At 46.5% G+C, this 26,892-nt stretch overlaps 1 long non-coding RNA gene across 2 annotated transcripts in view; it reads right to left on the bottom strand.

Annotated features, from left to right (window-relative positions):
* Positions 1 to 18,732, bottom strand: part of LOC108503345 — a 44,731-nt gene extending 25,999 nt beyond the window's left edge. The window contains exons 1-4 of one of the 2 annotated variants that reach the window (XR_001876808.1): positions 18,245 to 18,732; positions 16,889 to 17,006; positions 15,642 to 15,756; positions 15,198 to 15,505 (exon numbers count right to left, since the gene is read on the bottom strand). This is a non-coding gene — a long non-coding RNA (uncharacterized LOC108503345). The remainder of the gene's footprint in view (positions 1 to 15,197; positions 15,506 to 15,641; positions 15,757 to 16,888; positions 17,007 to 18,244) is intronic. The other variant, XR_001876809.1, reaches the window with a different exon arrangement.
* Positions 18,733 to 26,892: the final 8,160 nt, after the last annotated feature.

Below are 26,892 nucleotides of genomic sequence, written 5' to 3'. Positions count from 1 at the left end.
AGCTGTTATTCTTTAAACAAACGTGTTCAGATTGCACAATATTAACAGAGCATTTTTTGCTTGAAAAAAGAGTCACATATTTTATATCCTTTATCAATCATGATGTCTAAATTTGGAGCATCCAGTAGCATACTCACTGATTTCTCAGTCAGCTCTTGCCTTTTCATTTTGACAGTATTTTTCAACCTCGATACTGAGCGGATGAGCAAGTCATGACCCGACATGTTAAAAACAAGAGCCACTGCTTATGTGCCCTGTGCAGCAGAGCTACCACTGCTGTGGGGGCAGCCCAACAGCCCGTGGGGACAGCCTGACAGCCCACAACCCTCACACAGGCAAGGCTCCCACGGAGAGGAGTACAGTTGCATGTCCCTAACACTATCACACCAGCCTTGCTTTTTGGGGACAGGCTCTGCTGCATGGACAGCATCTGGATTTTTGTTGTAAAAGAAGATAAATGGCTCAAATACTGATCTTCCCAAAAGCTGACTATAATAACAGTAAGTCAAATAAATCAGCATGTTTTGGTATTCTATAGAAGGTATGTTGAATTATCAAAGTATGATAGTTGTCTCTCTTCCAAGGATAGGCAGGTGATCACTCTTCCCATATCTCAGGGTAGATAGGAGTATTCATATCCTTATACTTGTGCTACATATGTAGGCTTTAAAGTCCTTTTTGAAATGCTGAAATCAAAGTTCTAATCAAGCTGGCCCAACCCTCAGAGCTGTTACAGCCAACACTCAATACCACAAACTCAGGGGGATTGCCCTTCATTTAGACTGCTTTAAGAAACTTTGGTTCCCATTTTTTATACTGTCCTGGCTTTCCCCCACTTGCAGCCTTGGCACAGGGAGCAGATAGAGCAGTGCAGGTTGTAGCACACTCCTGTTCTTGACTACCTGAACACAAAGCAAAAGTGCAGGAGCCTGCAGCAAGGACCTGCCCTGAAAGAGACTGGTGTGGAATTTGTCACCAGATATAGGAAGCTTAAGAAATTTGGCTTTTACCCTGCAGGAGCTCTGACACAAAATATCTAGAAAAAGGGCAATTTAGTAAATCCGTAGTAGATCAAATTTAGTAGATCATCATTTTCATCATTATTTTCATCTCTTGAATCCTAGCAATAGCTTTAGCAGGTTGGAAAGAGCTTCTCTGAGAAACAAAGAGGTTTTGTCCTGCAGAGCCACAGCCCAGTGAGGGCAGACTCCTCCTATTACCCCTGGGCATCAGGTCCAGGCCACCCCACATCATTGCTTCCCCTGCCTCTGTGTCCAGAGGACCTGCTGCAAAACGCTTCACCAATTTACACAGGCATCAATGTCTGCCTGAGTCCGGACATCCAAGAAGCACCAGGAATAGAAAAGATTGTGATATTTAAATTTGTTAATAAACAAAACAATACATGGCAGCAATGTTCCAGCTGGAAAATAAAACTCACAGCTGGAGCAGGCTGGCAGGGCGGTGGCTCTGTGCGCATTGCAGCCCCCACCCTGCCAAGAGGGAACTCGGCAGCTGCCCGTGCCTCTCCTACAGGGGCCAGCTTCGACCTGCCCATAGCAGAAGGGATGCTACAGCCTGGCCACTGCCCTGCCACCATGGCAAGCCATAGCTGCCCCTGCCTTCACCAACTGCATTATTTCCAGCCATTAAAGCATTGCTCTGCAGGCCTGGATTTTCATGTCAGGATCTATGAGACACAGAATAACCCTACAAACCAAATTATATGGCTGAGACTCTCTTTTCCCACCTGGACAGAAACAAGTTTGACCCCTGCCTGTTCTTTAACAGTCTTTTCCTACAGGTGAGCAACCCACAGCGCTCCACCTCAATTAACCACGGCCCTTGGCTTTTGGTAGCAATTTGTTTTCAATTACCTCCTTCAGACAAATCTGAATGATTACCACCACTTTTTTCACATTTCTTTCTGATATCAAGTGTGTACCAAAGTGTTCACAGTGCATCAACTGTTCATCCTGCAAAATTCCAAAGAAAGCATCAGTTGCCCCTGGTGAAGACCAGGGCAGCCCAAACCCTCAGTTGCTTTGCCTGGCACAGATCCGTGGGCACAGACAGAAATTTCTCCCCAGTGAGGAGTGCAAGTCTGAGTGCTGCAGGGCCACCCTGGTTTCAACTCTGCTAAGTCAAGGGAAAGCACACACCTACTAACAAAATCACTCCTGCCTGGAGCTGCAGTGCCGGCAGGGGAGCAGCAGCAGCTCCTGTCCCAGCTGAGCCCTGTGAGATGCAAACTGCTCCCAAAGCAAAGAGTACCCACAGGGGCTTGGGCACATGCTGCCCTCCCTCGCTGGAGCCTCTCCACCACTTTAAGGCAGCAGGAACCAGACTTAAGTTGATCCTAGTAGTAGATCTTCCAAGGTAGGGAAGTGAAGAAAGGAAGCTGCAGCACACTATGGATCCTAATTGCATTTCCTCTGCAGGCTCCGAAATGTCAGTCAAACAAATACGCCATCGCCTTTACTGCTCTGCAGTTGCCATTTACTATTTTACTGGGAAATTGTCCAGGAAAAGGATACTACCTAGAAGGGACTATTATGCCAGCACTGGAAACCAGCAATATTTCTGAACGACCCCATGGGCCCATTATCTATTCCTACACTGCAGAAAGACAAGAAGAGCCTGAGTGAGCCAATTTGTGTTTGTGGTAGCAATTGCAGCAGTAGTGGGGATGGAGACAGCCCAGGACCCAGCGGGCACATCTGAACTGGTCCACGCTCTGGAGCTGTAACAATGCACACCAGAGCAGAGCATGATTCAGTGAGTGAAGGGGGAAAATACCATCTTAAAATGAGCTCTTTTATGAGCCCGAGTTTTGTTACACAACTTTATCAGAGTTTATGAGGACTGGAGAAAGCAATATGAAAAGGCACTCTCCAGCACACTGTCTAGCTCTTATCAGTCCACAGAACCAGTAATTCCCAAGAGACGCAGATAATATAGGGCAGACAGGTTTGCTGAAGTGACAAAGCCACCTTACTCAGGAAGAGCCCCACTAAAACCGTCTTTTTTTCTCTAGCAATGACTCTGCCCTAAAAGAGTTCAATTCCTGCTGTAGGGAGCTCCTTAATACCTAATTACCACTTTGCTACACTAGGAGTGAGCATTTGAGATACTTAACATGCAGAATCATTCTGAATCACCCCATTTTACCACTACTTTATTTTTCCTCCCAATCAAAAAAGCATACCAAAGGGTGCATAGCCCACTTCTCCTTACCATAATTCCTCTCCTGCTCCCACAAAGAAACATGGATTTACCTGGACCACATTCCATTGACTTATAAGCAAAGTTCAGTCTGTCTGTCCTTCCCTTTCTTCAGGTAGCAAGTACCAGCAGGCAGTTTCAGACCTACTTACAGATTCAACCTCTGTGAGCAGGGGGAACACGGTTGTGTCTGGCACAGGTGAGGAGGAAACCATCCATTACCAAAAAGGGCAACTCCCATCCCCTAGAAATCAGCTTAGCAAGGAAAACCTGTGCCCTTCACAAAAGCTCCTGGCTCACTGTTTCCAGAACATTCAGCAACCATTTTATTTCTGACATTTTTTGGTTTTCGTCACATTGTCTCTGGCACTGAAAGCACTGGTGGATCAATGCTCGGTTCAAACTCTTGTGTCAGGGCATCCTGTCCGTGGCTCTGGGGCAGCATTAACAAGGCCACACAGTGCCCTGCAAGCAGGGGAGAGGGTCGAGGTCACCACCAGCAGTGCTGTGGCTGCTGTCTGGCACAGAGATGGCTGTTCTGCTGCAGTCTGGGGTCTGTGTTCACTGCATCACAGGGATGTACACCATGAGCATTTCATCCCTATCTTATTCTTTGCACACTTTGTTGGCTCTAGGTATGGTTCCTGCAGACATACCAGCTGGATAAATATTAACTTTTTTCATTTGAAACAAAAAAAATGCCATGGTTTATCACCCCTTTCTCCCTCTCTGTCTCTCAAAGGGGATTTCTTAAATTCACATGGGTTATGCATTTTCATTAACCACATTGGCTGCAGTAAACTATGTTTGAATCATCATTTAGAGAAGTGAAGATTTAATTTCATGGTGGAATTAAGGTTGACATTTCCTTTTTATTTATACTACACCAAGGATTAATAAGGTTACTATAACCTTAATCTTTGATAGATCAACAATAGAATACTCTGGGATTACTGCAAAAGCTGGATTTTAACTCTTTTAATCCCATTATTGTTGATAACCTTATCAACACTGTGCCCCACCATAAAGGTGGAGTAGAAGAATATCAGACTCTACAATTCCTTACCATGGAGCAGCACTCATAATTTGAGCAGAAGAGCCAGAGACAGTTGCTTGGTTGATGCCTGCAGTGAGGTTCACAGTTTGCAGTAGGGCTGCAATGCTGCTTTTAAACTCCTTCTCAGAGATCTTTGCCAAGAAAAACAGTGGTCCAGTGGCATATGTTGGCAGAGCAATGCAAGGTTGCTCTAATTCCCTTACTTTGTTTTTCCCTCCTCCCATGCGACAACTACTCCAAGAATCAGACTGCCAGTCTGGCAAGTTGAGATCCAGAAACTTATTGCTAATTACCATGTTTACAATTCCCAACCTGTCTGTTGGTGCCAACAATCAAACTGCATCCTCTTGAGTGCACCAAAAGACACTTGCTGGCAGTAGTTTCCTAAGGTTCCAGGCTGGCTACATTAATTACTGTTAACTTAATTTTTGTGTATTGAGAAGCAGCTTTAATTAGTGATTCCATGGTTTAAAATCATCCTTTTATGAGTTTCAAGGAATAGCAGTTAGACTTACAGACTACTTACCAACCTACATATCTTTTATTTGGAAACACAAGTGATAGTAATCTTATATGTGGCCTGACAAATAAAATAGAGAGATGGTTTAATAAAAATCTCACCAGGAAATGAAAGGTTATGCCTTCCCTTTGAAGTAAAATAAGCAGCTCTAAAAAGGCAGGTTGGATATTTTTTATCATCCTCAGTAAAGATTTGACTGGACAGAATAAACCACATTCTGATGGTATATCACTGAATCAAAGCATTTAATGAATTAAAAGAAAAAGCATGTATTTTATGAACTCGGTGAAAGAGAGCCCAAACTCAAATAACTGCAGGGCAGAGACTGAGCAGAGAGGATCCAGTTTGTGCACTGCAAGTTCTAGCCCAAAGCTCCTGAAGGCCATCTGACTACTCGGTTGGGATCCCCTTTAGCAGAGCACATGCTTCTGCCCCACCAGAGTCAGTAAAGCGTGCTGTGCCCTAAGAGCAGCACCTCTCAGCAGCCAGGCTGAGCTGTGAGGGCTTGGGGACTTGCATGGACACCCCAGGAATCAGCAGGAATAGGGCTGTGCAGGACACAGGAACAGGTTACCCACTAATGTTCTGTGCCCAGGGCCCATGCCTGCAGAGCTCACCCAATGCCCACAATTCCCCCCCACAGCAATACATTTCTAACCTGAGTTTTCTAACCTGGCAATGACATTCAATCTCCATGATGCCATGGGCTTAAAAAGTTGGTCAGGAACTGATGAGAACTGCACTACACTGCCTCTCTGAGGATGTTTTATTCTGTTCTCTGGTGGGTGTGGAACTACAAGATAGAGAGCAGAGCTAGCTGGAGCTCTGCCCCCTGACATGGCTTGGTGCTCCTGGGGTGGACAGGCTGATGGCAGCAGCACAAGGCTTATCTCAGTCAGGGCTGCTGGACACTGGCAGCATGTAGATGCCAGTGCAGCCAATGTCTGTGCTGTGTTGAGGCTGCAATCAGTCTCATCTCTTAGGGGCAGTTTGGATAGTCACAACCATCTGAAAATTGACAGTTTTAAGAGGAACCCTGCATTCAGGCTAGAGCAGCATCATGCCCGTATCTGCTTATAATGCTACTAGTCCTTCCTGGCTGTGTAAGGATAGATCTAGAAGTCTGATTTTAGCCCCCTTTTCCTAAAACTTGGTCTAACTAATGCAATAAAAGGCCACGGTAAGACTCTTTTCTGCCCTGTAGCAGATTCTCCACCGTCTCACTGAGTCCCAAGACACCAGCTAACTTCCCTGCTCTCCTGGCAGCATTTCTCAGGCTGCCAGTCACTGCCAGGCTTCTGCTCTTGCACTGCAGTCCTGCTCTGCGAGGTTGCAGTGGGCTACTGAGAAAAAGATAACCCAGGGCAAAACTCAAGCGTATGAAAGGTAGCATGGGGTATGGGAAGTAGAGCCAAAGCAGGGGGTAAACCAAGGAGACAGACACTAAAATCAACAGGCATTTTCACTTACAAGGGAAAGAAGGGAAGGAAAATGAATCAGTGCTCCCAGAGGAGGCAGTCTGGATCTGCTCTGGTCCTAAAGCAAGAGAGTGGAAACAGGCATTTCAGAGCAGTTCATTTACACAAGGTGTACTGAGTATGCCAAGCAAACTACCAAAGGAGGCAACAGACCTGCATCTCAGAGAATGCTCTAAAAGGAGTTACATTACCACTTTAGAGCAAAGAGAGATTCGAGGCTCCGAAAGCAAGCAGCAGTATACAGGGACACATGGATGCAGCTCACGTGGCCCACGCTATTGATGTGTTTTCCCTCCCCAGCCCAGCCTGCTCAGCTTGATTACTTAAATCTTGTATAACTTATAGACACAGTCTAAAGAGAGTCGGCCAATTTCCACTCAATTTATAATTTAGCAAGCAGAGAAGCTTGATTCTTCTAATTTACATAAAACATACATAAAACTGAAAACAAAACAGCTTTAGAGCATATGGGCAAAGTACACGAGAGCCACAGAGAAAAGGAGGAGTGGAAAAAGACATGGAGCAAAAGCACTGTCTGGATAATGCTTTGCTAGAGGGGTTCTGAGTACTTTTTTTTATGATAAATATCTCACAGACAAGCAAGTTTTCATTGTCACAGGCACGTATTGGCACTGCACCTCAGCCTCGTCACTGGACGATCAGCCACACAGGCCTATCTAACCAATGCCATAACGCTGGATGGGGCTTTTCTATTGCATCTTGCTTTTTCTAGGTAAAGAAATATTGTTGAAAACCTTCTGCAACAATATGGCAAGAAGGCATCAGCGTGCATCAAGATAGTACTGCCTTCCTCCCATTCCCTCTTGGACACCTCCTTTTCTCATAAAGACAGGCAGGGAGCTCCCACCCTGCAGATAAACCCAAGTCAGCATCCTACTTGCCAGGGGAGCAGCAACGGGGCTGCACTCTTATGACCATTTCTCCTGCATTCCTCCTCTGTGACTGCCAGGTTCTGGCAGAGCCAGTGAAGGCATTCTCTGAGAGGAGACACCACTTGCCAAGTGCCAAGTGCCTCCTGTGGCACGGTAGGCTCCAAATCATGCCTCTCTTCTCCGTTTGCCTGAGGATTCATCCTGGGTACTAACAATAGACTCCATGGAGGCTGGTGGAGCCCAGGCTGCCTCACCAGCTTCTGTCTGAATTCAGTCATTTCCAGTAAGCAATGTATAAATAGATGCTGCCTCGTTATTGGTGTATATTGTGCAAAGGGTTTAGCCGGGGATGAAGCTTGCCTGCTTTCCTTTTATGGTTGAAAAGCGGGATCCCAGATCCTTTATGTGAGATCTCTGCACATGTCAATCAAACCACACCAGGAGGAAGATTTTGTGCTCTTAGGTCCATGTTAAATGGCAGCCACATGGCCATAGGAAACGTCCATGGGAACAAAATGCAGCTCTGCACGGGTGCATGTGTGTATAGGCACATTTACACATATGCACACCAAAAACAAATGAAAACAGAATTCTAATGGTTGCAGCCTAATTTTTCTATTCCTTTTCAAACCCCAAGACGAGGTTGTAGTCTGGCCTACTCTGACACAAATCTCATTTGATATTGTTATAAACCACTGATTTAAACTAATGGAAGAGTTAGCCTCTGATTTAAAAAGCAGACCTTAGCGGCTGGCCCAAGGCCTGAGCCTCTCAGCCCTGCAGTCTGGCTGTAGCGCATTGATACTTGCCAGCTAAATTTGATCATGAACTCTAGTGAAGGCAAGTTATCGATATTTCAGAAAGCCATTCCTCACACTTCTGAGCAGCAAACGGCCCATCACTAAGAAGGCCAAACCCTTGTCAGCATGAGCTGACTTATATGAAATGAAACACTGACCTCACTGCTAGCTCCAGAGTTAATCTCGGAAGAGAGATTTTATTAGAGAAAGCAGAGCTATTGTTCTGAGCCTCTCTACAGGGCACATATTTAAGTTTTGCATCCAGGAAATGTGAAATACTTTAAATAGAGTCGTATTTGGTAAAAATTAAAACCTAAAAACTACAGTATTTGGTGGGGGATTTATGTATTTGGGGGTTTTTTTCTTGGATTTCGCATCACGCCCATTCAGCATCCTTTTCCTTGCTGGAGTTATTCCTCCCTATTTACCAGGGAGGCTTGAGCAGAGCAAGCAGCACTGCAGCTCCAGCAAAGGAAAATTAACATGTTTATGTTCATTTCTAACTGAGAGTCTGGACTGGTCCTGCCTTCTCCACTGGTAAGAATTTACATACACAGAAATGACAAGCACCTGAACAAGGAGAGCAAAAGGGAGTGGGGTTTGCCTCTTGATTCCTAGACCAGGACTTGCAGATCCAGTTTTCACCAAGAGGCTCCATGATCAGCTGAAGGCAAATGGATTTATGTTATCACATGTGCAATAGACACACGATATGACAGCCACATGATGTCATAACACAACAAAGGACAGTGAGTAGTCAAAAAGAAAAGGATTGTACTGAAACCTTGAAAGGAATTATGTTATTGTCTTCTGCTTAACTCATACCTTGGCAAACACACAGGGAAAAAAGTCGCTTTCTTAAAAACAGAAAATTCACCACCTCTTAAATAGAGGTCTGAGAAAGCTTCCACTGCTCTCCTCTATGGTTCAATTACTAGAAGATTAAATGATCCTGACATTTCTAAAATAAAAGATGTTGAGAAAGAAAATCCCTTCCATCTCATCAAATCTTTTGCACGTATCATAAACAGAAAGGGAGACAGCCAGGCAGTGGAGGAAAGTAGGGGAACAAGAAACATTTTTTCCCATAGTGGTCATAACAACCAGGGCATCAAGATTGTAATAACTGTTGCTTTAGTAAAACAGCAAGTAATAACCTGTATAACTTTGGATTTCAGGATAATATTTTATGGCAACTTAATGAAGAGGTAACACAAAATACATTTAGTGGAGTAACCAGGTAAGTTATCTCCTGAAGAATGATTGTTAAAGGATGAGTTTCCAGATCGTGTGAAGCATTAGTGTGAAGCCTCCATGCTCTTACTATTTTCCACCTAACTTAAAGAAATAAAATAAATCCTTTATAATGCATTAATTAGTGATGTCTTTTTATTTGAATTTTCTATCAGCTTCTTGTTAGGAGAATGTGAATACTTGCAAATCTATTACTATCAGATAATCTAAAAGTAGTCATATGAAACCTACATTATCTATGTAAATGCCTCTGTAAGATGCAGCGAGATGGTTCTTTTTTTGGTAACAGGCTGCACAATTGCATGCTGTACTGTTCTGGTTCAGAATGTTCCTCTTTCTCCAATTAGAGAAGACCAGTCCCATGTTGATCACTTTATCTTTGATTGCCAGTGATTTAAAAGATAGGCCTGACCTGTGACCATTAATAAACTTTGTGATGTTGTCCTGATTTAGTAAGAGAACCGCTAATTTTCCAAACAAGGTTATGAATCAGCAATTGTTAATATCAAAGGAAAGATAGGTATATTTTTCCAACATTTCATGCCTAACGAAATGATGTGAAAGGGGTGTACACTGCATACAACTCAGATGAGCTGATATAGAACAATACGGTGGTGACAATTGCCCCTGAAACAGATAAAATTTACATAATCTGAAATACTCTAGAGTAGCTTGGAAAGTTTAGGTTACCTCTTATGGGCCTACCTCTTTGTTTCAGTGGTATAAAATGTTGGGGAATTATCAGAGCCATTTCAGCTCCATGGAGGTGTGTCACAGCAGTCAGAGGCAAAAAGGCCTCCCCAGGTGGCTCTCCAGCCCTCATAGGGTGACTACTGCCTGCCATGTCTTGTCTAAGGTAATTTTATATCTCTAAGGCAAGGGCTTTCCTGCCTGGACATTGTTCTATTACTTTATATCATTACCACTGGCTAGAGGGGTATTGGGTTCACTGAAAGGGAATGTTTCTTGATAGCAATGCTGCATTTTCTCCATACATAGCTTAAGATCTGTTTGCACACACCAGGCTACATTGCTTTCCTGTAGACAGGAGAAATTCTGATCCCTCCTGATATCAATGGAAAATTCCCACTGGTTTCTGTAGGAGAACGATTTCAAAAGCATGATGCTCATTTTGTTAATCTATATGGACATTATTATGTAATTTTGGCTAGGTATGTACATTCATACATATATATATAAACCCCTGCCCTTCAGCTATATATTCAGGGCTCTTATTTTTCCCATCAATCAGCCCCCTCTAGTTTCTGGAACATTTCACCTAATTTTCTGTTGGTTGCTTTTAACTAAATACTGTCTTTCCAGAAAGCAAACTACCAAACATGTGTGATGTTCCAGCCCTGGTTTCAACACTTCTGGTGCATACTCCGAGCGCCTCACTGCGATACGTCCTCGCCTACAGTCCCTGGTGCTTCACCTCTCCTCTGCCCTCTGTCTCTGCAAAGCTGGGTCACATCTACCTTCTACCATCACCTCCTAGACTCTTCTCTCTACCTTCCTCAGGATCCTGTCTGTCCTTTGGTGTCAGACTCTTTCCATCATCTCTATGAATTCTGGCTTGGTTTTTCACTTTTAGACTACTTATTTTTGGCCTGTCATTTAAATTTCTTTTGAGTCATTGTTATTATCGAGCCAACTTTTATAAATAGCTCTAAGCATTGCAGGTATGTGATAATCAAGTCCTTTGATTTTTGAGCAATTTGGTTACTAAATGATAGCAATAAAAAGCATGCAATCATCATGGGCGTTAGCCCAGGAAATGTTTCTACTGTTAAAGCTTTCAGGAGGTATATGATGAATCTGGTACAAATTTATGGCTCTTAATAATGAGTGTTATGATGTACTTTTGCAACACTAAACAGTGAGGTGTCATAACAGCTAAGGGTAATACCTGGGGGAGGTGCTTTTCAGAAAAATAGTAATCTATTAAAAGGAAAAGAAAAAGCCTTTGGTATATATAAAGACATTATTTATTTTTAAAAACGCATAAAAATCCAGTTGTGTACATTACTGCTAGAATGATGTAAAAAGGCAGAGAAAACGGCTAGTTAGCTTAATCTTACAGTTGCAAAGTATGTGTCTAGCTGTGTGGATGTATAGGTATTACTGTTTTTAATTTCCTCAAGAAAACCCTATGAACACTAGAAGCCACCTCAACTGACATAAAAGACAATAACTTGTTATGGGAAGAAAACTTACACTCCTCTCAAAATCAGATGTAGTCTGAAAAGCAGAAAGCAAGCAGAATTGATCCCAAGGAAAGGCATCTGCGTAACTGTACATATCTACATTCAGCAGTGTGGACATTTATTTTAGGCAAATTTGCAGCAGCAAGAGGAATCATAACACTGGTCATAAATACGCACTGCAACAGCACAGCCCCTGCTGAAGTGAGTGGGTGTTGTGCCTCTCTCAGGTCTGAGAGAATGGGGCTTTTCTACTATGCTGTAGCCTCCCTTCAGAGAGGTGTGTGCATATATATTCATTCCATTCAGAGCTATATACATATATAAGGAATGTAGGCTTAAATATTTGCGGAAAGGGCACCTGAAATCAAATGGCAGTCCTCATCACTTAATTCAGGATACTGCTAAGCAGAGCAGTGCTTCACATTATAGGCAGACCCAGGCAGGGCTGTGAACCTGCCTGCACAGGACAGTAGGGACCAAAGCTACTCTTCCTTCTCCCACTCCTTCCATGGGGCACGATGTACCCATGGTGCTTGGGAGCACAGTCCTTTGGGCAGTTCCCCAGTCCAGGAAGGCCCAAGCAGTCACGGAGCAGGGTGGGGAACAGCCAGCATCATGGGTGGCTGCAGGGGGGCCCTGCACACTCCCAGCTCTGCACCAGGACAGCTGCCACACCAGTCTCTGCTCTGCCACCAATCGGCTATGCTGCTTTGTGGGTTCTGGCATGACGAAGACTTACCTATGGCAGCAGCCTTTGAGGCTACTCCAGTGGATAAAATTACCCAGAGATATAAATCTTCATAGGATTATGACCTTTAAAGACATGGCTAAGTTCAAGTAATTATTTTTGGGCTAATTCTTTATTTAATTTTCTACTAGGATGCAGATTACAAAAGCCATTTTAGAACAGAAATTCAGTATTCTGAATTAATTAGATATGCGCTCACCAAAATAGCTGTTAACGCACGGTTGGTGCTGCCACAAACCTCATTCTAAAGTGTCCTAGAAAATGCTCATACTGATACAATTAAAACCCCTTATTTATAAAGTAATTTCTTATTATGTTCCACTATAAACTTTTAGTGTAATTTTTGCTGTTAATAAAATATCATTAGACTATTAGAGGCAGGGGGTTTTTAGAGTCATTTTTTAGCACACAGGATTCGCAATTTCTAAAGCAAAAAAGTAGGAAGTGTAGCATTGTAAAAAATCCCTTTCACTAGGGGTCTAATCTTTCCCGCAGTGAAATCAATTGGGGCTTTGCTATTGCATTGAATGTTAGGATTTGGCCCCAAATATTTTGAATTTAGCATGAACAACCTTGGTCCCCTGAACAAGTCCCATGGAATCTATGTGCATTCCCAGGATCATCCCTGCAATATGAATAGTCACTTCTTAGAGATCTGTTGTTCAGACAGACCCCAGGAACTGCTAATGAACAGGGAGAGCCCCTCTGAGATCATGCTATTGGGAAGCATCATTCCAAGAGCCCTTATATAATATTTTAGAATAATTTTGGTAAGCATATCCAGTATTTCTCACATCAAATCTTACACTTTCACTCTTTTAACCCATATAGCATAGCAATTCCCAAAAGATTTTAGTGAAGAGAAGTCTACAATCATCAAAATGTTAATTTTGACAATGACAAAGAGTACATGCATTAAAAATGCATCAGCCCTGTCATTAAGGCATTATTCAGCAAAACCATCTCATCATGCTAAACAGAAAGCAACTAGAAGAAAGCAAGTAAAAGAACCATTTGCTAAGCTTGTATTTATGGGTACCAGTCCAATCCATACTGCACAAGGTACTCAACCAAGCAAAGAGCAAACAAATCCTTTACGTGATGAAATGGGAACTCCTAATAATACTCTAAGCATGATTCAAGGGAAAATGTCAACTAAAAGCTCAGATCAGAGGAAGGTTTGTAATACAAACCTGGATGTTTAAAATAGTATTTCCATCGCTGTTCCTGCAGCACTTGTGAATGTGGCTGTGTTATGGTGCTGAACTGACTATGATTTAGCAGCTGATCATGTCTTTTTAAGCATAATTTAACATTGTTTCTGAGGCTGTTGAACATACTAAACTAGAAGAAAAAAATCTGCTTTCAAGTGGTATTAGAGGAACACAAGGATCAGAGTGCTAGCATCAAAGATGTGTCTAAAGAATAACAGATCCACACGTCTGTATAACAAGGAGCGCTCCACTTGCTACTGAAGGCAACAGAGTAAGATTCCTTTGGCAGTTGTTGGAAATAATTAAGCAGAACATAGACAGCCTTTCAATCTCTAAGCAAGAGACAGAGAGAAAGACATTCTCCATCATCCCGCCTCGCACTCACAACTTAACAATCATCCCATGTCTATCTCGTCCACATTAAAAATCGTTCCTAGCCTCATCATAGCTGAGCTTCGGGAAGGATCCATTCAAAAAGGCTGTCTCATCACAGTAATCCTGGTCTTGCTTTAAAATGGCTTCTGATCTAATTCATTTAAGGCTGAAATCTGGTGTCACAATTATGACTACGTGGCAAAAAGACCTGGAATCATCTGGGGATGTGGAGAGGTCTCAAATGGGAAAACAGGGATGATCACACCCTGCTCCTTTTCTCTGCCACTCTTGTGGGCAGAGGAGCAGGGGAAAAAAGACTGGAACTATGAATGCTATGCCTAAGATTTTCCTAAGCACAGCATCTAAAGACTAACCAGGCTTTTAATCAAAGCCTGTACCCTGATGCTGAGATTGGAGAGAGGATCAGATGAACCTCTTCTGTGTTAAAGCAATGGGGCATGTCTTGGCCAACAAGGGTAATCAACACTCCGTTGGTCGTGTTTCCCACCTGTCCAGCTGCAAACAGCATTTAGGGAGTCCTGAGCTCTTGGGAGAGGGGCAAATAAGCCACCACCTGAGCTGCAAAGGGCAAAACAACCCCTCAGCTCTTGCCCTGAACATGTGTCTCAATCTGGGGTCTCAGAAGCTGACAAACTCTACATTGGGGTGGGACTGGTGTGAAGTGGATTCTTAATCCTGCCTTCACTAGGTTGGTACTGCAGGGTGAGGACAAGGAGGTAAGAGGATCATGACTCTCCCTGAAAGCAACCGTCCACAACCTCTTTGCCAGTAGCGGCCCCGCTGGGTGGCCGAACCCCTCGGCAGCCGGGGAAGAGGGACTTCCCCGGGAGACGGGCGCTCTGTGGCCGTGCGAGGTGCCCCTCGCCTCCCTAGCACGGGTGCTCGGCACCTCCCCGCCCGCGGGCACTCCCAGCCCCGCATGACTCGGCTGCTGTGGGTGCGGGGGCCGTGGCCACCGAGGGGGCGGCAGCCCAGGCTCTGCCAGCGTGTGCGGGCAGAGCCGGGGCCGCCCCGGCCCTGCGGGCACTCCGTGTCCCGCGGGGAGGGACCCCCGGCAGGCGAGCAGCGAGGGGCTGCGGGCGGCGTGGGCTGGGAGCTGCCGGCCGAGTGCCGGGACACGGGGGCTGTCCTGACGGGCAGAGCGCCTTCCCCCCGCCCCGGCCCAGCCTGCCGAGCGCTGCCCGCGGATGCGCTCCCCGCAGCGGCCGTGGCTCTCCCGGTCACCCCCTACCCGCGGAGCTTGGCTAGCCTTTACCTGGCCCTCCCCAGCCCTGGGCTTGCTCCCACGCACACACACACAGCGGGTACCCCCTTCCTCAAGAGAGGGCGTCCGAGCTCCCCCCGCCCGGGCATAGACACAGAGTGAAACATTGCAAAGCGTAGGAAAAGATGGAAAAGGTGCTACCTTGGCAACTAGAGGAGGTGAGGAGCCAGCTGGTGGGCTGGGGGCGGTCGCGCTGCCTGCCTGCCTGCCCGCCGCCGGTACTCTCCTCGACTACGCGTATTCTTAAGCAATAACAACGTAATCCGTATTATCCACCCAAGAATACCCGTCACCGAAGAGAGTCAGAAAGCTGCTGCTGTTGCTGGTGGTGGAAGTGCGGCACCGGGACAATAAATCCATAACTATAATTCGCCTCTAGAAGAAGGAGAATCCACAAGGGTTGCCGAGCGATCTTGTCCCATATCCAATGGACGCTGAACCTTTCCATCCTGCGGAGGCAAAAGAGAGGAGCAGGCGTTTAATACACACGCGTACAGTCCCTCTGCTCTCCTGCTGCCTTACTGGAGCGGGCAGGGGCTTGCAGGCGAGGTGAAAGGAAATAAATCAAAGTAAGGCTGAGTTTACCTGGTGATTGCCTGGTTTCTTCCTCTGTGCTTCTCTGGTATCCTATTCCCTAGCTGTATGCTCCATCAATTCTCTCTGGGAGCTTGCAAGAGATGTCATACGCAGCAACAGATTCCTGTAAAAGAGATGCACGGTTAAGCACACAAATATTACAAATCTGTTTGCATAGGTGGGCTTGGGAGAGCTCCGATAAAGCAGCAGACACGCCTGAGAGACTTTTCATCTGGGCTTTGGAAATGCATTTTACAAGTCCTGACTCACACTGACTCGATGTGCTACCAAGAGGAGGGAGGGCGGAAAAGAAAGCGATGGAGGGAGGGGGGGGAAAAATCAAAGAAACAAATAGCAAAGCCTCCTATCTCAACAGAGGCACTCCTCTGTCAGGCCTTCCTAGTGCCATGAAAATATAAGGCGAAAAAGGCTTCAAAGTACAAATTCAGCGCGCTCCGCTCCCCGCGTGTGCCCGAACGGCGGAGCCCGGCGGCTGCGAGGCGCCGAGCCGGGCAGGCGGCTCCGCGGCGGCGGGCGGGGGCGGCGGCAGCGCACCTCCGCCCTGACACCTGCCGCCGCCCTGCCAAGGTTTGCAAAAGGCGAGCCGAGGGGGGGAAATAACAATAATAAAAGAAGTTATTTCCGAATGGCGCCTGCGGCTCTGCCTGTCACCCGGAGCAGTTCCCTTATCAGCAGCGCTCGTGCCTGGGGGAGGCGGGAGGGGGAAGCTTTGTCTGATGATCTGCCGCGGTGATAATAAACGTTTATTGTTCGCCAACTAAATAGAAAGGATCCCTGCAACGTCATGGCACAGCACACTTCGCCTAGCGCTTAGGAACTTCTCCGTGCTGTTTCACCCCAGTTCCTGATGCTAAGGACAGCTTCCGTGTGAGTGACGAGGAGGGGGGAAAAAACTAGCACCGCACCGTCCGAACCCGCACAGAACAGGGGTACTCCGCACTTCTTCAGACATGAGTAATTATGCAGCACATACAGCTCTCATTATCCACTGCATTCGGTGACTGACCAGCTTGTTGATTAGATTCCAATTGAAATTAATACAAGATGTTTGCTTTTCCTACAGATTTCTTCCTTAACATGAGCCCTTGCTTCCCTTGACGTATTACTACTATGCTTCGTACGAAAACATACGAGAAGACAGCATTTGTTTTGTAACAGACTCTGGCTTGAATTTGAAAGACAAGGGAAAAACAAAGATAGAAAGAGAACAAAAAATACTTTGATAGCTACATTACCTTAAATAATTAAAAAAAATATTTCCAACACACTCTCCTCTATTTTAATCTCATTGTAGGTGTAATTTCCTGTATTCCTCTAACACAGCAAGCTCTCAAGTCGTATTCTAAATGGCAGCTGGAAAGTAAATAACAAACACTGTAATTTTTCCCCGCTGTGAAACTGAAGGCTCTAACCCCATTAGCTGGCGTTGGAACTCAAATAACTGATGCAGTGGGTTTCCTTCAACTTGAACAAAAGCCATTTGAAAAAGTGAAATGCACCGAGTCGTGGCGAAAACATTCTACAGTGATACACCTAGACAGATATTCTCCGAAATTTGGAGGCGCTCCATAAATGCATCGAGAATTGGGCAGAAATCCAAACTTTGGGTGTTTGTTGGGTTTTTTAAAAATATTAAAGGATGCGATTCTGGGGGGAAAGCAGCACCGCGCGGCGCCAAAGCTGTTCTCGCCGTGTCCATCTGACACTGCCCTTCCCCTCCCCGAACAGCAGCCCCCCCACTACTCCCCGCCAATACAGTGCCTGCCGAAACTTCTCCTGCCCAGCCCCGCCGCCGCCCCGCACCGGCCCGGCCCGCCGAACCCCAGCCCGCCGGGCCCTTCAGCACCCGCGACGAGGACAGCGCCGAGTGCCGGCCGCGCTGCCCGGCCCCCCGCGCCGCTCCCGCCGCCGGGCCCCGCCGGCCCCCGAGCCCCTGCCTGCCCTGGCCCCGGCGCTTCCGGCCGGCCGCCGCCGGGATCCAGGGGAGCGAGTCCCGCCGCGCTGCCCGCCTCGCACCTTCTCCGCGGCGTGCGGGAGGTGCCCGTGGCGGCGCGCCGCGGCACTAAATACCTTTGTTCACCGGCTCCGGAAAGCCATGTTTATTGGCGCTGCCGCCCCGCTCCCCGCCGAAAGAGCCCGGGTGCTAGAGCCCCAGCCCGGCAGGGCCAGGGAAGGGCCCCGGGGGGCACCTCCGCCTCCTCTGCCGTGCCCGCGGAGAGGGACACACACACAGAAGGGAGAGGAACGGATGGAGGGAATTAAACAATTAAGCTACCAGGAGCGGAGCTCTGAGCAGAGCTCGGGTTTGCCACGAAAAGCAAATTTCAGAAGGGGGAATATTGATCCCATCCGTCAATAGAGAGGTGCGATGTCTTTCCGTGCGAGAAATTGTTCTGAATTAGGGGGCTCGCTGGTGAAAGGGGAGACAGCACGGAAGAAAAAAAAAAAAAAAAGAAAAAAATGAAAGGAGGAAGGAAGAAAATATTCATGCCCGCTAACAGGGAGCCTCTTTTTAAAAATCGCTGGAAGCTCGCTCCTTTTGCCACTTACCCGAATAACCACCAGAAATCCACCTCTATTGAAGCGCTTACCCTTTAAATCCAGGTTTCGAGCAGAACTCCAACTGTGTGTAAAACCAGGGAGTCATCTGATGTGTGATGGGGAATGGGCTCTGGGCAGCAGAAAGCAGCTTTCTCTCCTGGTGCCGGATTACCATGTTAACAAACCCCATGAAGGGACCCCGGCGCCTCTGGCTGGCCATGTCTCGTTGCTTTCACACATCGGCGGCTGCTCTTGCTTCCCATGTCCCCGGCGATCGCCTCTCAGATGAATGTGGGCTTCCAGAAAAGGAGTCGGGGGGGAGAGGAGGAAAAAAAAAAAAATCGCCTAATGCAATCAAATCGATCTGATCTACACCATCTGTCGCCTGCCACTACACACAAGCGTTAAAATAGGAAAACGGGAGACACTGACAGCTCAGGAAGGTTGTTCTGCAGAGTTCATTTTTAGCAGAGCATAATTGGGTATGGACAGCATACAGTTACCAAAGCTGCTGTTAACCATCCAGTAGAGGATCCCAAACATGCTAATGGTGGATTAATTGAGGAAGATCTGACGTGCAAGCTTCATAGTCTCTTATTCATGACTTCCCAACGGGAAAGGACCAATGCCGTGTGGGACTATGGTAACACAGAGTCAAAGAGCTGCTAAGAAAATGGCTCTGTGTTCATAGCACCTCTCTCTGATAACAAACATATGTCGACCAGAACCGTTTAGCAGGATGGGGGAAATGAAATTTTCTTAGCCGAGGTTAGCAATTCCCATCACTTGCACTTAAAGACAAGTGAAAAATGGACTGCGGGTCTAAGGCGCTTTCGAGTGCTGGTCTCGGGCTTTGCAGCTAGTGAAAGCAGACGGCTCCTGCTCAGACGGGGGGTTAACCCCCAAATCTCTTACTTCTTACTGTGACCAAAGTGCATCCTTAGCAAAGCTCTAAACAAGCAGCTCTGCTAATTTCATCAGGAATGACGCAAGGTCGTTTTAATGCCAGGAACCCTTTTGACTTTTTCCAGCGGGAATGGCTTTTGGGCAAGACATTTCCGATCACTGATATTTGACATAATCTCAGATAAATATGATTTCGGGGGGGGGGGAAGGGAGGAAGGAAGGGGCGGTGAGTTGGGATGATATGGAGTATGCATCCAGACCTGCAATCACCCCTGCTGCCAACACTTCAATTTGGTAGCGTTTTCTAGTCTTTCCTGAATTCTGAGGTTATAGAGACGTATATGTAATTATTAAAGCCATGTACGTACACAAGCCACAGATGCCTGCAGCAGCCGCGTCTACGCACACCGACGGGGAGACAAAGTACGCCCGTCGGAGTGCTCTTTTCCACTCCCTGATGAATCCATAGCCAGCGGGGAGAAGGGTTGCTAGAGCGAGGGGAGGCAAGTTCCCCTCCGCCCGCCCCAGCCCCGGGCGGAGGCGGCAGCTCGGGGCAGGGCCGCGGGGCCGGGGCGGCAGAGCGCGGGGCCGGTCCGGAGCTGTCCGCCCGCCCGGTGCTGATCGGCGGCGGCCCGGCCCCGCAGACAATGGCCGGGCACGACGCGCCCCGCACCGCCGCGCAGGGCGCCGGGCGGCTGTCGCCCCCTCCGACAAAGTCTGCGCGGTCGCCCTGACAATCGCTACAACAATTAGGAAAGTTTTCCTTCGTTTCCACCTCGCCTGCCTGATTAGCAGAGAGTAATAACGCCAGTAATACGAATCCAAGGGGCTGAATGTAAACGTTCTGGTAACCTATTATCGTTTAGGGTAATTCCGGAGTCAACCGCATGATTCTCCTGGAAGTTTGTGTTAATCTCTGTAGAATAAATCTAACAGTTATGAATTAGATTAGCCTTGAAAACTTAGCCTAAAGACAAATCAAACACTTTACCAGATCTTTTGTTTCAATATACATTAATTAAGCACTGCTGCCTACCTACACAGCATTCTCGGGTCCCGGCCGCGGCGCCGAGCCAGCGAGCCCCGCCGCCTTTGTTGGCATTTGCGTCCAACTATTGCCCTCTGCAGGTCAAATCCAAGCCGCGGCGAGCGCTCCGCCGCCGCCGAGCACTCCGCGAGCAGGAGCCGCCGGGCTCGGCGCCCCCGGACCCCCCTTCGACAGAGATTCAACTTTTGTTGGGTTTGGTTCTTCACCACGATGACACAGGCGTGTTTCTTGAGGAGAGGCTACGAGTGGGGAGAACTGGCACCAGCACTTCTCCGGCCGTCCTCATCCTCTCTTCCAGCTCTGGCCAGGAGAGGAGAAGACAGAACAAGGCGAGATGCCACTCAGAAGACATGTTGTTTTCTTTTTCCACTTGTCTCCATATGACTACGGCAAGCTTCCTAGGCAAAGCCTGCCCTTCCCCTGGGTTTGCAGAAGAACCAGAAAAGAACTCAGCACCAAGCAGGAGCGGGTGGGTGCCGACTCTCAGGATCCCCCGACACTCCCAGCCGGGCAACTTTTCTCCGGGCACAACTTGAGAGTTTGCTTTTCTCACTCCCGGCCCCAGGGAGACCTCCCGGGAAGCCAGGTGGGCTGCGGCAGCGGCTGCCAGGAGAGCAGGAACACTGGGCACCGGTGCCACTCTGGCAGTCACGCTCTGCCGTGCCCCGCACGCATCGGCACGGCTTACACGATAACGCACAATATGCTGTACCAGAGGAAAAAAGAAACCAACCAACCCAGTGTTAAGGCGATCTAGTTATTGCTACTTATAATTCAGGAGCTTCAGTGCCCAATAAAAGGTGGCCGCTCCCTTTCTTTTTTCCAATCACACCTGCGCACGGGTTTGTAAGGACCGCTCTATACCCTCTTTCCGCTCCCTACCCGGGGTTAACACTGTGCACATGGGCTTCGGCATCCGCTCCGGAGCCCGGCACCGAGGCCGCCTGCTCTCGTGGGTGCCAGCGCCGCGCTGCCCGCACGCACGGCCGCCTGTCCCCGTTCAAACACGACGGTCTTTCCCCGGAGCTCCGCGCCGCAGCCAGGCGGGGCGGGCGGCTGGGCGGCGTACCCCGGCCCTCCCGCAGGCGGCCCGGGGAGGGGGAGCGGCCGCGCACCCCCCGCTGCCGCAGGGGCGGACACGCGCCCGCCTTTTGTCTCCCGGCAGCCGCCGCCGCCGATCCAGGCCGGGGGCGGCCGCTCCGCCAGCCCCTCTGCCCCGCGTTTCCGGCCGGGGCGGCCCGTCCCACACCCGCGGAGGTGCGGCCACGGCGGGGGCTGCGGGCAGACGGGGCCGGGGGGCGCTGCCGTGGGGCTCCCGGCGCCGGCGGAGCGGGCAGAGCTGGGCCGGGCCGCCCCCCCGGCCACGGCCGCCTGCGCGGGCGGAGCGGGGAGACCCCTGCCGGCCGCGGGCGGGGCTGCAGCTCGAGGCGGGGCCAGGGCCCCTCCGAGCCCCGCCCGGCCCCGCCCGAGCCTCCCCGCCCTGGGGCTGCACAGAGGGGGCGCGGGGTCCACCCTCTGCGCCGAGTCTTCAGCCGTAGGAGGAGAGCACTGTGCGTGTTGCCCAGACACCCGCCCCTGCTCACGCCCACCCCTGCTCACGCCCACCCCTGCTCTCCCATCCTCAGCGGACAACACGAGGAGCTCCTCGTTCAGTGTTACCTTGAGCTGTTCCAGCTCTGCTCCTACGCTGGGACTTGAGAGCAGGGAAGGATTACCTGGAAATGTTGAATAACACCTCAAGTGCTAGGCTGGTGAGATAATCAGGGAATTGAAGAGGAACTCTGAACGGAGTAGCCTAAAAACCAAAAAACATATGATGCGATTTGAGATACATCGTGACTGGCTACTTTTTTCTCTAGAACATCACCTGATGTTAATCTAGGTGATGTTCTAGCTGTTACCTGGGGACATTGGATTTTCTGGCCTGATAGCTTTCTGGTTGTCTCAGGCATGATGCCTAGTTCACAGACTGATTGAGATCCATTTAAAAAGCACTTACTTTCTCTGGCCCTATTATTCCCCTTGGAAAACTGTTCCAGAATCTCATAACTCAGCTTCTTAAGATTTCAAGCGTATGTTTATTACGGGCCCGTTTATAGCTATTTCTTCAGATGCCAGTTTTGTCCTTGAACTTAATTAGTTCTGATATTTACTCCCTTCACAGTGTACTAATATTCCTTCTCATAATTTCTTTTGTTTAAATCAAGCTTTTCGGTCTTGTCTCATAAGATAGAATCTTCATTTCCCTGATTATCCCCATATCCTAGCAACTTATGAAAACTGGGTCATGACCAACACCCAGAAATTACGGTTTTCAAAAGGGTTCATTATTCTATCCATTTTCAGTTTGACCGAGACACAAGTAGGGAGAATGATTAGCATAAGGTCAGACAAACCACAATTCTCCTGACTTCAAGTTCTTTTGTAATCTATCAGGGACATGAGTTCTGAAAGGCTTGTGGTTTATAACTTGGCATTACATCAATGCACATTTATATACCTATATATCATCTTCTGGAGGGGAAGAATGGCCTTGTAGTTAAGAGGGTACATTAGAAATCTGGAGACATAGCTTTGAATGCCAGGTCTGCCATAGGAAACAGAGGTAACTTGGGCTCGTCCTTTAGTCTTTTGCCACATTTCACCAATTTTAAAATGGGGACAACAATCCTCCTCTTCTTGCCTCTTTTTCTTTCCCATATATTTGCTTGCATTGTATACTCTCAAACCAGGCACCTCCTTTTCAGGTACTCCTGGTGCCTGGGCCTCTGAAGTCCAAATGTGTCTGTGACTGAAGCTGCAGTTGAAAATAGCCCATACTCTTCTGAAGTCTACTTTAAGGGTCTATCATAAAAGCTGTTAGTCAGTAAGCACGCTAGGAACCAGAATTACTGAGACCTGTAGCCCATTGATTACATTAAAAATGTTCTCTGTCATCAAACTAAACCCAAGGACGAGCAGTAAAGCTAGGGATGTTTAACTGCAAAACTGCATTCTGGCTTCTGGTTTTCAAGTCTTTGCCTAGTTGAAAACCAAGTCAAAGCTTTATTATTACTGTTATTTATAATAATAACAATAATAATAATTATTATTATTATTATTTAAAAATAGACACAATTTAACGTATTTTCTTCACCAGTTTTCAATTCAGAAGGCAATTTTTGATCAGCTAGTACTGCACAGAAACAGCACTAGCACTGGAAGCCCCAACAGCCTCTTAGCTGGAGTGGTCCTGGTAATAACAAATGCTATCATTGTCCTTCCCCAGCAATCCAAGTGCAGAAGGTTGAGACTGAGACAGAAATAGAGAGCACTCTGTTGAGCTGAGGTGAAGCAATGATATTTATGGGAGTAATTATCACAGAGAAAAACTGGAAAAATATGATTACAGCAAATTGTAACTCTCAGATATGTTCTTCGTTGTAAGAAACAGCTCAGCTGAGACCAAACCAATATGAACAACAGACTGGGAAGTGTCAGACACTGATTCTCTGGAGGCTGATACCATCAGACCCTCTGAGCAGAACATGATCCAGCTTTAGCTTATCAGGGAGCTTGGTGTCAGCAGCCTGTGCTTCTTCCCAGGCATTCTACTCACTTCAAAACAACCTAACAAAATGTGAGCTGCAGGACTCCCCACTGGAAAAGCTGACCTGGAGATGCTGTCCCTAATGACCACCAGTAGGAGAGGCAAGTGTCTCTCAGAGTCAGTCAGCTCTCCTGCAGTCTTCCGTCAGCAGCTGTAGCTGTTCAGTGCTGCTGGGCAGCTCACACTGAGCTGGTTTCAAAGAGCGGCTGTGCAGATGCAGTAGGGTGACTGCACAACACCCATCTCTGCGCTGGCACTGCCTTCCCATTGGGCACCTCTCTTGGCTTCAGCTGCTCTGTTTGACAAATGCATGATGCCTTTGGAGGGCTTCTGCCATGAGTGCAGCCATGGATTCACCTCGGCCTGTGAGGACCGAGGAAGTACCCTGGTGATGCGTTCTGCTGAAGGAACCACAACAACCCAAAGCAGAGCACGAGGCCAAAATCTGTAACAGTGCGTTGAGTTTTAAAGACCTTAAGGAAAACTAACTATAACCTCTGCAAGCTTGGAGAGTTGTGTCAAAGGAGAAGATACAGCTAAGAAAAGCAACCCTCAGAAGTCATGACTGCTCTGGCAGCATTTCTGTGTGCCCTGTATGCAGAAAGGTCTGAACACAGATTGTGCAGACAGGTTTTGTGCCTTCATATTCATGTGTTGTTTTGGCTTAATGCAAGTCAGCTGCACTAGGGTAAATGTTGTTTTGCCAAGTCAATTATATTTGGAGAGGGATTTTCACCACACTCCCATGACAGAATATTTACATGTTTCATGCAGCTAGTATCTTGCAACTGATGTTTAGAAATTTTTAGATGCAATAATCAATATTGTGCACAAACCAAAATATCACTTAATAAAGTAGTCAACTGTTTTCACTTAAATTATGTACCTACACCATGGATCAGATGCATCAAAGAAGTTCTTCAGGTGTCTTGAGAGCTCTGTAGGTGTTATTGCTGCTCTCAAACAGTCTGTGAGAAGAATTATAAATGGTATTTACCTTTTAATTAAACAAAACATCTTGCAAATTAAAGACATGCTCTTGCACATCAAAATTTAGTTAGCATTCACTTTTATTGTGCATCCTATGGCTCTCTAACAGACTATTGAGTCCACAGCCATCTGAACACGCATTGCTGGTTCCATATTCCCCTACATTTTTGGCATTATGTGTTAGATTTTATCATATCTAAAGGGGGGAAGAATCTGTAACTGACTGCTAATACTTAAGCAGATCTCCTGCTTAATATTCTTTTTGCTTGCAAAACCCCTCAAAATATATTGGTGTGTCCTGACAATGGCAGAAGAGCAGTTTTGGACACCTGTGTGACATACGTCTTACTATCTTACGTAGAAAATTTGACAGTGAATGACAGAACACCTTAGAGGGATCTAAGAAGATGATAAAGGCAACAGCTTTCACATGAATACAGAGTCTAGTTCCTAAGAGTTACAAGCTTTTTTTACATGCATCCTTGTTATTTGACATTTATAATTCACTGTAGTGCTGAATCTCTGTCATTCTCTCACCGTCAGGTTCTCTACACATGGTTGTATGTCCTTTCTAATTAGTATATCTATTTGAACATTTAATCTCATCTTTCCACTTTATTATGCAATTGCATTTTGGTCTGTTATGTACCAATAAATGCTTTTGGTATAACATATATAGTTCTATGTTGCTTCTCTCTCTAAACAGGTGCTTGTATCTTTTCTTTTTCTGGTTGTAAACCCATTTTACCCTAAAAATGATATTAATTCACAATTGATTTTAATAATAGGTAAAACTAAATTTCCTGCAGAGAAACATTAACCCTTGAGATTATATTTTTTTATACATACACATACTGTACCTATTTTATTGTGTATAGCATCTTCTTCATAGGGAACACTGAAGACCTTTTCAGAGGCATTGATGCCTTTGCAACACTGATAAACATTAGACCTATTTTATTCTTGGAGAAACTACAGAATTATTGCAGAACTTGCTCAAGGTAAGCAAAGAAAACAGTGAGACAGCTGCAGACAGAGCAAGCCTCAAGGTCTCAGCACCTGACCCAAAGCCCAGTGGAAAACACAATCAATATGAAAAGCAGGTTGCATCTGCAGACCCCAGTTCCAGGGCTGACCTTTCACCACTTGCTCATCATTTTGCATTAGCAACTTGGGTGGTGCTGTGCCATCACCTGATATTCCTGTTTATTAATTAACTTAGTTGAGATTTAGTTCAATTGAAATGAAAGCTTTTAAGTGTAATGTTGAAACGGGCAGTGAAGGACACACCCTTTAGTAATAGTCATAGTGATACTGAAGTGAAATAAAGGATTTATTTTAATGTTTTAAATACTATGGCTTTGTATTTGAAGTAGGAAATATTCAAGTGGTTGTAGTGCTTAAAGCACAGAATAAAAGAGAATAAAGTGGCTGCTATTTGGGTAGTAGAATCAAAACTTCCCTTCTACTTGTGTTTAATAAAATATCTTAGGGGAAAATTCAAAGCAAACTTTTCACAGCTTTCAGCTGATCAGGGAAAAATATATTAATACAAATACTGAAAACCATTTTAAATGCTCTTAACTTGTGATTTTGACAGATGTCAGCTTTACTTTGAGAGGAAAACAAAACCCAGTAGCAGATCAGAAGAACTCACTCATACAGTTTAGAAGAGAATACAGTAGTGATAAAGAGTATTTTAAAGAAAAAGAGATGCACACGGATGTCTGTCTGTTGTTCATACTGTTCAGCAGAAGAGCTGGGAATGTTACAAGCAACTAGCTCTGTGCTGACAGCCTCAAACTCTGGGAACACGGGGCAGATCCTGCAGTGCCTCCTCTAAAGGTTTCCTATTTAGTCACGCAGTATTTTCAGTGGGGAAGAAAATCTGCTCAGGCCACTACTTTCACAAATATTGATCTTTACTTCTGCTTATGTATAAAGCAGATGTAAGCAGCACAAGAGAGATTTTGTTTAGGTACTGTTTTTTTTCCTTGGGTCTTATTATTGATCTGCAAAGTTCTGCTTGGTTTACACAAGTTTAATGAAAGAAATGAAAGAAACCAAGTTTGTGGAGCTCCCTAGTCTGAGCAACTTTTTCAGATGACTCTGATGGTGCTGTTTGGGGGTTTACCTCTTTATGTTGCTTTAAATATCTTCTAAAA

This window comes from Lepidothrix coronata, unplaced genomic scaffold, assembly GCF_001604755.1.
Source record: "Lepidothrix coronata isolate B3197 unplaced genomic scaffold, Lepidothrix_coronata-1.0 Scaffold136, whole genome shotgun sequence".
Lineage (NCBI taxonomy): Eukaryota > Metazoa > Chordata > Aves > Passeriformes > Pipridae > Lepidothrix > Lepidothrix coronata.
This window is presented reverse-complemented; position numbering and strand designations above follow the sequence as displayed.